The sequence below is a fragment of the Phascolarctos cinereus genome, unplaced genomic scaffold, assembly GCF_003287225.1.
Source record: "Phascolarctos cinereus isolate Bilbo 61053 unplaced genomic scaffold, phaCin_HiC Scaffold_4;HRSCAF=312, whole genome shotgun sequence".
In the NCBI taxonomy this organism is placed as follows: domain Eukaryota; kingdom Metazoa; phylum Chordata; class Mammalia; order Diprotodontia; family Phascolarctidae; genus Phascolarctos; species Phascolarctos cinereus.
In genome coordinates this window covers 671,508,597-671,518,167 of record NW_027555847.1, presented here as the reverse complement: position 1 = coordinate 671,518,167, position 9,571 = coordinate 671,508,597, and positions in this window count along the sequence as shown.

Sequence of the window (9,571 nt, the reverse complement as noted above, 5' to 3'; positions counted from 1 at the left end):
GCCCATGAAATGCAAACATTGGTAGGTTCCACCAAGATGGAAAGACTTCACACGTGGTCCTGGATGACTACCCTCTTTTTAAGGATATTCATCATCAGAAGGCTGGCACCAAGTGAGGAATCTTGGAGGATTTGATCTGCTTAGGTGAGGGAAGTGCCCACATCAGTGAAATCATGGGTTCTTGAAATGCTGAAGTAAATTGAAGTGTTAACCAATAGCTTTTTTATTGTGATTGGCTATCAGAGTATGTTTGGGCCTCTCATTTCTTTCCCCTGTTCTCCTTCCTGGCATTTCTGGTTATTGAGGGCCTGTGATGCCAGTTCTGGCAGCTGTGAAGAGGGGGAAGGGAATAAGACAGGCATTTGAGTCAGGGGGCAACATGTGGTAGAGCTTCAGTTTCTTATTAGATTTTAAGCTCCTTGAGGATATGGACTTTGTCATTTTACATCTTTGCATCCCCAGCACTGATCCCCAGACATTTTCTTATGCTTTAACGCTCTAGGGACCCATGCTTTCATTGGTATGTTTGTTCCCTCCACCAATGCAGCAGATAATATCCCTTCAATGTCTTGGTAGATAATTCTGTAAGTTGCTGGGTCAGGAAAAAAAAATAGATCTTCATGGCCAATATTGGGGTAACAGACCTTTCTGACCTTAGCTTGGCTGGCCTTCAGACAACAGGCACACAATCTGTCACCAGGTCCACACCTGCAGCTTGATTCTATTCTGTTATCATAACCTTCAGTCATGTAGGGTTACCCTGAAGTACTATGAGCCTGGTTCATGGGAGACAGTTAATACATATTTGATGAATCAAAATCTGTAAAATAGGGATCATAATTGTAACTTAAATTTATATGTAATTATAATAATATGTGTCCTACCTTCTTCAGGGGGCTACTGTAAAGAAAGCATGTTGTAAACCACAAAGCACTACAACATGTGAGCTATTACTATAATTATAAACTCTTACATACTTGAGTTGAAATTTAATCAATGAAAAGATAAGGATTAGCACAAAGTAATAGGTAGGTACCTGTCAACTTAGTGGTAAACAAAAGTGCCTTTGACTTTCTGAGGAGGGAAAGATTGCTGTGGACAGGGGTGGAGGGTGCTTGACCTAGACCTTGAAGGATGAGTAAGATCCATGGGAAGGGGTTATAGGCTGAAGGAGGATTGGGAATGGGAATTTGCAAAGAGTGGAGTAGCAAGTTGGTACAGGAGAGCAGTGTGAGGTGAGTCCAGAGTGGTGGTAGTTCAGGGCCAGATCATGGAGGGACCTGAATGCCAAGTCTGGGCTTGATTCTGAAGGAAATAGGGAACCACTGAACACCTGTGTGCAGGCAGAGAAGTGGAAGGAATAAGAATTAGAACCAGTGTGTTCAAGTTATAGGGAAGTTTAAGCTTAAAGTAAAAAAACCTTCCTAACAGAGATATCAAAAGATGGAGTAGCTGCGTCATAAGAGACCTCAACACTGGAGGTGTTCCGTGTAAAAGATTATTGGCTTAGATGACCTCTTAACTCTAGGACTGATTCCTTTAGAAGATGAGCATAAGAATTTTAATCTAGCCTGAAATAAACTAGTGTTTTTTAATATCCTGTAAATTCATTAAAAAAAAAAGTGATAGCTGTGGTTACAAATCAAGTCAGTGGTCCATCAGGTCTACTTCTTTTTTTTCCTGCCAATGATCAATACTGGTAATTTCATCAAAGTAGCATTCAGTTCATTAAACATTTAAGTCCCTACTACGTGTAAGGAACTATGTTCAGGGCTGGAGATATAAAGATTCTGCCGCTCTGTAGCTTGTAGTCTAGCCAGAGGATGAGGCCCACAAACAACTAACGGTAATATAGGTTAGAAAATCATTACATGATCATGATGACTTCTTCTGTGTGCAGAGGGAATCAGGGAAGAATTAATGGGACCTGCAATGGGACTTGATGAAAGGAAAAGATTTTAAGAGTGAATTGATAGAGTAGGGAAGAAGAGATAGGTCCAGGCCTGTGATGTGGCCTGCTTGAATCCACAAAGGTGGGAGAGGCAGGATAAGATCAGGAAATAATCATCAGTTCCAGTTTGGCTGCAATGTAGAGTATATGTGGGACGTGTGTGTGTGTTTGGTTTCCCCAAAATTAGTGGGGGGGTTTTCTTTATTTTAGACTGTAATTGGATAGTCAATTTTCTGTTGCTTTTCCTTTACAAGTCAGATAAGTTTCTTTGAGATAACGTTTTTATGGTTGAATTCCTGAGTACTGATAACTGTGATACAGTATTGCTGTGCTCAGTATGAAAGATGATATGAGCAGCATACATGCTGCGTCCCTAGAGTACTAGTGATTAACAGTTTTCCTAGAACATGCTGTGGGAGCTAATCTTTGTTAATTTTCTTTTATTTTACTCTTAAATGTAGCCATGCTTCTTGCTTTATTGTGGCGTGAGTCCAGAGAGCTTATTTGATTCTTATAAACTATATATCCATAGGATAAGGTTTGCCTGATGGCCTAGAAGCCCTGAGTAATCAATCCCAGATACTTAATTTCTTCTGGGAAGCCCCACACTACTTTGGGATTTTTCTTTTTTTAAAAAAAATTAAACACTTTATTTATTAATTTTTAGTTTTCAACATTCACTTCCGTAAGATTTTGAGTTTCAATTTTTCTCCCCTTCCTTTTCCTCTCCCCTTCCCAAGATGGCACGCAGTCCTATATAGGCTCTACTTATATGTTCATATTAAGCATATTTTCACATTAGTCATGATGTAAAGAAGAATTGGAACCAATGGGAGGAATCACAAGAAAGAACAGTCGAAACAAAACAACAAAAGAAAAGGAGAGCAAATAGTCTGCTTCCATCTGCATTCAGATTCCATAGTTCTTTCTCTGGATGTGGATAGCTTTTTCCATTTTGAGTCTTTTGGAGGTGTCTTAGATCCTTGCATTGCTGAGTCTGTGGGATTTTTCTGAGTTTGATTTTGAACTAGCCTGCTTGTCCTAATGAGGAGAAAGTTGAGAGCGTCATTGTAATTGCCCTATGTGTTGCAGGTGTCCACTGAGGAAATTTGGGGCCTTATATATTACAGGGATCTACTGAAACTTTTGTACAGACTTCCATTTGGAATGTTTTTATGTTGCAGGGATTCCCTAAAGGAAATTTCAAATATCTTATGTATTACAAGGGCCCAGAGGAATTTTTATCCAGGAGAGCTTGGTTTCTCACCTGAAAGCAAGGGAGTAACTTTCAGTCAATCCTAGGTTTGATATACTTTATGGGAACTCTGTTGGGATCAGGTTTTCAATTAAAATTTCTTTTTTCTTTTCTTTATTGTCTTTGGCTTTGGGCAGGCCTTTGCAAGTACTGAGACAAGTGGAAACTCTGAGAATTTTGTAACGTGATGTGTTTGTTGAATTATACAGCCATATAGTTGGAAATCTATCATAGGCCTGGATCCTTATAGAAGAATGCTAATTTACAGATTTTTTTGAAAGCTGTGAAAAACAGGGACTTTTGTTGAGACTCTTTAGTACAAGACAACAGAGAAAACAATTGAAAGAACGATATTTGAATGTCCTCAAATCAATAAGGGGCTATTCAGAATTGGAATATCTTCTTTGCTCCAAAACACCCCCAGCTGATTTCCTAGGGACTGTAGTGTGTGTGTGTGTGTGTGTGTGTGAATCTAGCCCCCCCTTATATACACATACCAGCTAGTTGATGTAATCACAGAAAATAAAGAACAGATAACCAAGGTAACCAGACATCAATATGCTAATGGAGGGCAAAGAGGTACCTTGTCATCCTTTTGTGAAGTGTGGAGTTCTCTTATTGAATTGGAAGGGCAGCTGGCCATTGCCTGGTAGACAATCAGCCACATCCTTGGAAGCTTTAAAAGTTAAGCCTATCAAATCTTAGAGGTAATTTGGATAGTTCAAAAGTTTGAAACGCTCAGAGTAGGAAATAATTTTGCAGGTTGTGACACCTTTGCAGAGGGCAGTGAAAAAGGGGAGATTTTTCCCTCTCTGCTACTTTCCCCCCCAACCCTTTAGTCATGACATTTTACTGTAAAGCTGCTTGCCCATTAAGATACTTCACTTGGCCAGGTGGCAGTTCAAAGGGTTGCTCAACTGCTCAGTTTGAGTTTAGGAGTAGAGATACATGCTGTTGGGGTGGGGGGGTGGGGGAAGCAGAAATCAAAGCAGGAAGGAACAAGACCTCTGGAAGCAGAGAAGAGAGCCAACAATGAATTCAAAAGAGTAGTAGCTAGTAGCCCTGGCATTTGGGAGGTGAGCTACAGAGTGGACCCAGGACTAAGAGGAGCCTACTTAGCAGAGACATTGTGCCGAGGAAAGCACAGTACGAGGATACCATAAAAAGGTGAAAGTCTCTGGAGCTCTGCAGTCCTAGAGGCATTCGTTACCTTGGCCACATATATTTCCTACATGAATACCTGCAGCCCCTCACTAACAAACTGAGTTTGTGCTTGTCCTTCACATTGAAGCCCTGTGTATTTCTGAGAGAGTACACCCCAGAGGGGTGTGTGTGGTGTGTGTGTGTGTGTGTGTGTGTGTGTGTGTGTGTGTGTGTGTGTGTGTGTGTAGCGCTAGAGGGGTACGAGTCTTGCCTTGTCCAAGCCATGGAACGAACTGCATTTCTCTGGGACTCAGGCGTGGGTCCTGAAAATCCTGTTCCTAGTCCTTGTCAGCAGCTCATGAATTAAGGGGAAGTACCAGTGGCCTAGGCTTGGCTTATGCATTCAGCTGGTTCAGTTAGGTTCTGACAGGAAAGGAGAACTCCAAGAGTCATCTGCAAAGAGATATGAATAGGTTGGCAAGTGCCGAGACCTTAGAGGTATCCTTAATCTTCTCAGAAGTGTTATGGGTATGTCCACGTGGCCCACAAGAAGATAAAAATACCAAACAGTGTCCTAATTCCTTTGATCTTATCAGGTTGACTAGGCTTCCTAGATCAACTCTCTACACATATCTAGTGCGCCTCTGGTTAGCTACCATGCTTCTTCTCCCAAGTCATATTCAAAGGTTGGGTGTCCTAGACGCTGACTACCCCATATTCCAAGGCATTCTGTGGATCTGAACTCCTAAAACTATGCCCTGTTAAGTCCCCAGCAGTGTGTTTAACTTCTAAAGTCAGCAACAGAATACCGCTAGCTTAAAGCAAAGGCTCTTTGCCGAATTGGCATAGCCATAAAATATCTTCCTCGTGAACCTGGGGCACACTGCCTCACAAGTACAGACAGCATTAACAAGAGTGGCTTACACAGAGCTCCCGGGTAGAGAGATACAAGACATACCCGGTGAATGCTCAAGGAGGGATTCCCACCTTGGCTGCCACAAGGCTGATGGCAGCCTGCCCTGCAGATGCTTAAACGGGCTCCTTTGGTGGATCCTCTTTGACTACTTGTCTGTAGTCACCCCCTTCTCCCACTTCAGACTTCTGGCTTAGCTGAAATCCTCAACTAAGGCATTGTGCTGCTCTTCTAGAAAGAGAAGGAATGGGGCAGCTAGGTAGCACAGTGTATGGAGCACTTAGCCCTGGAGTCAGGAGGACTTCAGTTCAAATCCAGCCTCAGACACTTGATACTTAGTAGCTATGTGACCCTGGGCAAGTCACTTAACCCTGATTGCCAAACCAAAAAAAAAAAAAAAAGGGAAGGAGCCTTTACCCTAGGACTGGTAGAAGTCCCACTAGTTCTGCTCCCTCAGAGTCTTGACTCTGAGGCCTCTCTCTTTTGGTGACTATCCTTCACACTTTCCAAATTTACATATCCACGGGCTGAGCCTAGGAATGGTTGTTTGCCCAACTGTCAGCAAATTGCTCTGAGGTTTGGGGTTTCCCAGTTTTAAAATTCTTAATGTAAGTGAGTAGGCAGAGAAAAAGTCTGAAGGCTATTTATTTATGCCTGGGGCAAGTTCATTGTCCGATACTAAGGGCTCAAGCACATTCCTGATCTTTTCACATGCAAATGTGACTTCAAATTTTTGCACTCTTTATTAGCTGAAAATAGGCTATTCTAGGTCTATAAAGGACAAAGTCTGAAAGGTACTTTGCCTCACAGCCTTAAATTTGTAAGAGGCAGCTCAGTAGTGGATAGAACACTTGGAGTCAGGAAGACTTGAGTTTAAATCTCACTTCAGATGCTTACTAGAGGCCCAGGGCAAGTTTGTAGCTCATATGAATTCTGACTGTCCTTATCCCAGCTTCCACTCACCTTGATGAGGCCAGTCCTTTAGAGCAAGGGCTGACTGCATCACTCCTCAGAGTTCTAGAGTTACCCTCGAAGAAACATCTCTACTCTAGTGCTGTTGGTTTGAGTCACCATTCAAGTGTGTCCTCCCCAAAGTTAATAGTCACAAATTAGTGCCCTTATATCATTTAGTGAATCAACATCAATTAACTTTTACAAAGGCATATTTACTGAGAAAATATATCACAAAAAGAAGTATAAAGATTTTCCCCACAACAGGGGCATACTTCTTTGACTACCTTGGTCCTTGGGGATAGTGGGCTCACATTTCAAGGGGCTACTACAAACCTTCACCCCACCAAGTTCAATTCCGAATGTGGCATAGCTGATGGGTAAGTCATCATTACTTCTTAGATGCCTTCAGTATATGTCTATGGTGAGCCAAACTGGTCGCTTGAAACTTCGGTTCTCTTTGAGTTGGGCTGGCCACAAAATCAGGCTTAGACAGCAGCTCCTAGACTTCTGTGTGACTTGCCCAGGTTACACAGCTAGTATGTGTCAAGTGTTTGGTCTGAGGCTGGTTTTGAACTCAGGTCCTCCTAACTTCAGGACCGGTGCTCAATCCGCTGCACCACCTAGCTGCCTCCATGGGGTTTTCTTGACAAAGATACTGGAGTGGTTTGCCATTTTCTTCTCCAGTGTGTTCCCATTTTACAAATGAGGAACTGAGGCAAATAGTGGTTAAGTGATTTGCCCAGAGTCACACAGCTAGTTAAGTATCTGAGGCCAGATTTGATCTCAGATCTTCCTGACTCCAGACTTAGTGGAGTATACCACCTAATATCTAATAAATGCTTTGGGGGGGTCTTTTTATCCCCAGCACAGTATAAGTACTCTTTCAAGTACTGGGTTACAAACACAAAAGTGATACCATCTCTGCCATCCAGAAGTTTGCCTTATTATAGAGGGAGATAATATGTATCAGGGAGTGGTGGTCAATCACTCCTTTGTTCTCCTGTCTTCAAGACGGGTATTAGATTTGGAATTATATTTATCTCAAATATATTGCTATTTCAAATATACATTAAGATATTTGAAATTTATGGATGTGATCTTTGGGGTTCAGGATAAAAGCTACCTTCCCTGTTGCTCTGGGAAGAGAATAGCTCTGCCCCAGACCTGGAAGGTTACCTTCATTTTGGCTAACTTAGCTTCTCCTCCCACTAAGTGCTTATTACACACACACACACACACACACACACACACACACACACACACACACACACACGCAATCAAGGAAAGAACAAATACATTGATTAAAGCAAGCAACAAAACAGTGTGCTGTTTTAAAACAGTAAAATAAATAAACAATAAAACAGCCCATACTCTAAACTCAGAGTTCCAAGAGCAAGGTGGGCTACATCTCCCTTCAGTATTCTAAGAGCACCGTTGAGAGGTTGGGGAGATTGTTCATGTTTTAAAATAAGTTTTTATTGATATTTTCTGTTTCAAACATCACCATAGTTATTCCATATATCCTTTCTCCACCTACCTCCCAGAAAGTCATCCTGTATGACAAATAGTACTTTTTTAGAAAGGGGAAAAAAAGTTAGCACAAGTGATTGATACACTGAGTAAGTCCTAAACTATGTAATGTTTAACACCAGTGAGCCTCCTCCCATCTTCACCAAGGGGTAAGTTAGGGGTGTCTTCTCAAATCTCTTTATTTGAGTCTCACGTGATATTTATAATTTCGTTACACTTATTTTTTGGTGTGTAGTTGTACTTTTGTACTTTCCATTTACATTATTGTAGTTACTGTGTTTATTGTTTTCTTGCCTCTACTTCACTTTACATCAGTTCATCAGGTTTTTCTGTGCTTCTCTGAATTCATCACACACATCATTTCTTACAGCAGGGTAGCATTACATTACATTCATGTACAATTTGTTTAGCTATTCCCCAATCAATGGGAACCTACTAGTTTCCATTTCTTAGTTATTACAAAAAGTGCTACTATAAATATTTTGAAGTATATGGGGACTTTTTCCTAACCTATAGCTTCTTTGGTGTTTAAGCCCAGTAATAGAGTCTCTAGTTCGAAGTATATGGATATTTTTATCATCTTACTTGCATAATTCCAAATTGCTTTCCAAAATGATTATACCATTTCATAGCTCCACCAACAATGTATTAGTGCACCTGTCTTTCCACAGTCCCTCTGATTTTGACTGTTGCTGGTTTATTTTATTTTATTTTTTTTATCATTTTGCCACTTTGCAGGGTATAAATTGAAACCTCAGGGTTGCTTTGGTGTGCATTTTTCTTTTTATTAGTGATTTGGACCATTTTTCATGTGGTTGTAAATACTTTGCACTTTTTCTTTTGAAGAACTTTAGCACAGTTGTTACTTTATGTAAGATACATTTATGAAGGAAACATACGTGAGGAATTATTATTTTGTCATCCTTTGTCAGGGCACACGAGAGGGGAAGATGTGTATATATATATATATGTGTATATATATATATATATATGTGTATATATATATATAATCTTAAAATCAATTAATTTTTCACAAATGAAGGTTTACAATGGAAAAATTGCATTAGAGTCTGTACAAATGGTGTTGGAGCAATGATGGGCAACTATATTGGATTTGTAGCAAAAATTAAAGCTGGTGGCAGTGAACGTATCACTTTTACTCACTGCATGATCCATCGGGAGGCACTCATAGCCAAAAAAATATCTCCAGAGTTAGATGTCATGTTTCGCAATGCTATCAAAATCACTAACTTCATTAAAAGCTGTGCCCTTACCAGTCATTTGTTTTCGAATCTTTGGAAAGTCATGAACTCTGCTTATAAAAGCTTATTACTAGTGGTAGCTAGGCACAGTGGATAGAGATTTGGCCTTGGAGTCAGGCGGACCAGAATTCAAATCCAACCTCAGACACTTGACACTTAACTAGCTGTGTGACCCTGGGAAAGTCACTTAACACTGATTGCCTCAACAAAAAGAAAAAAAAAAGCTTATTACTACATGCAAAAGTAAGGTGTCTTTCAAAAGGGTGAAGTTTAAACAGACTATTGAAATTGAAAGATGAAGTTATGTTTTTGACTGAGCAGAAATCCAGTTTTCTTAATTTTTTTCATAATGACTTATGTGTTTAAAATTGTGTGATTTGTTACATATTTTCAAAAAAACCTCAATGATTTTAAACATGTCACTTCAAGGAAAAAATTATAACATTTATATTAAAAGGTAAAATTGAAAGTTTTACTTAAAAAGTTATCATATGGAAGAAAAGGGTGGAAAATGGTTCTTTAGAAATGTTTACAGTTACAGATGATTTTATAATTGAAAATAA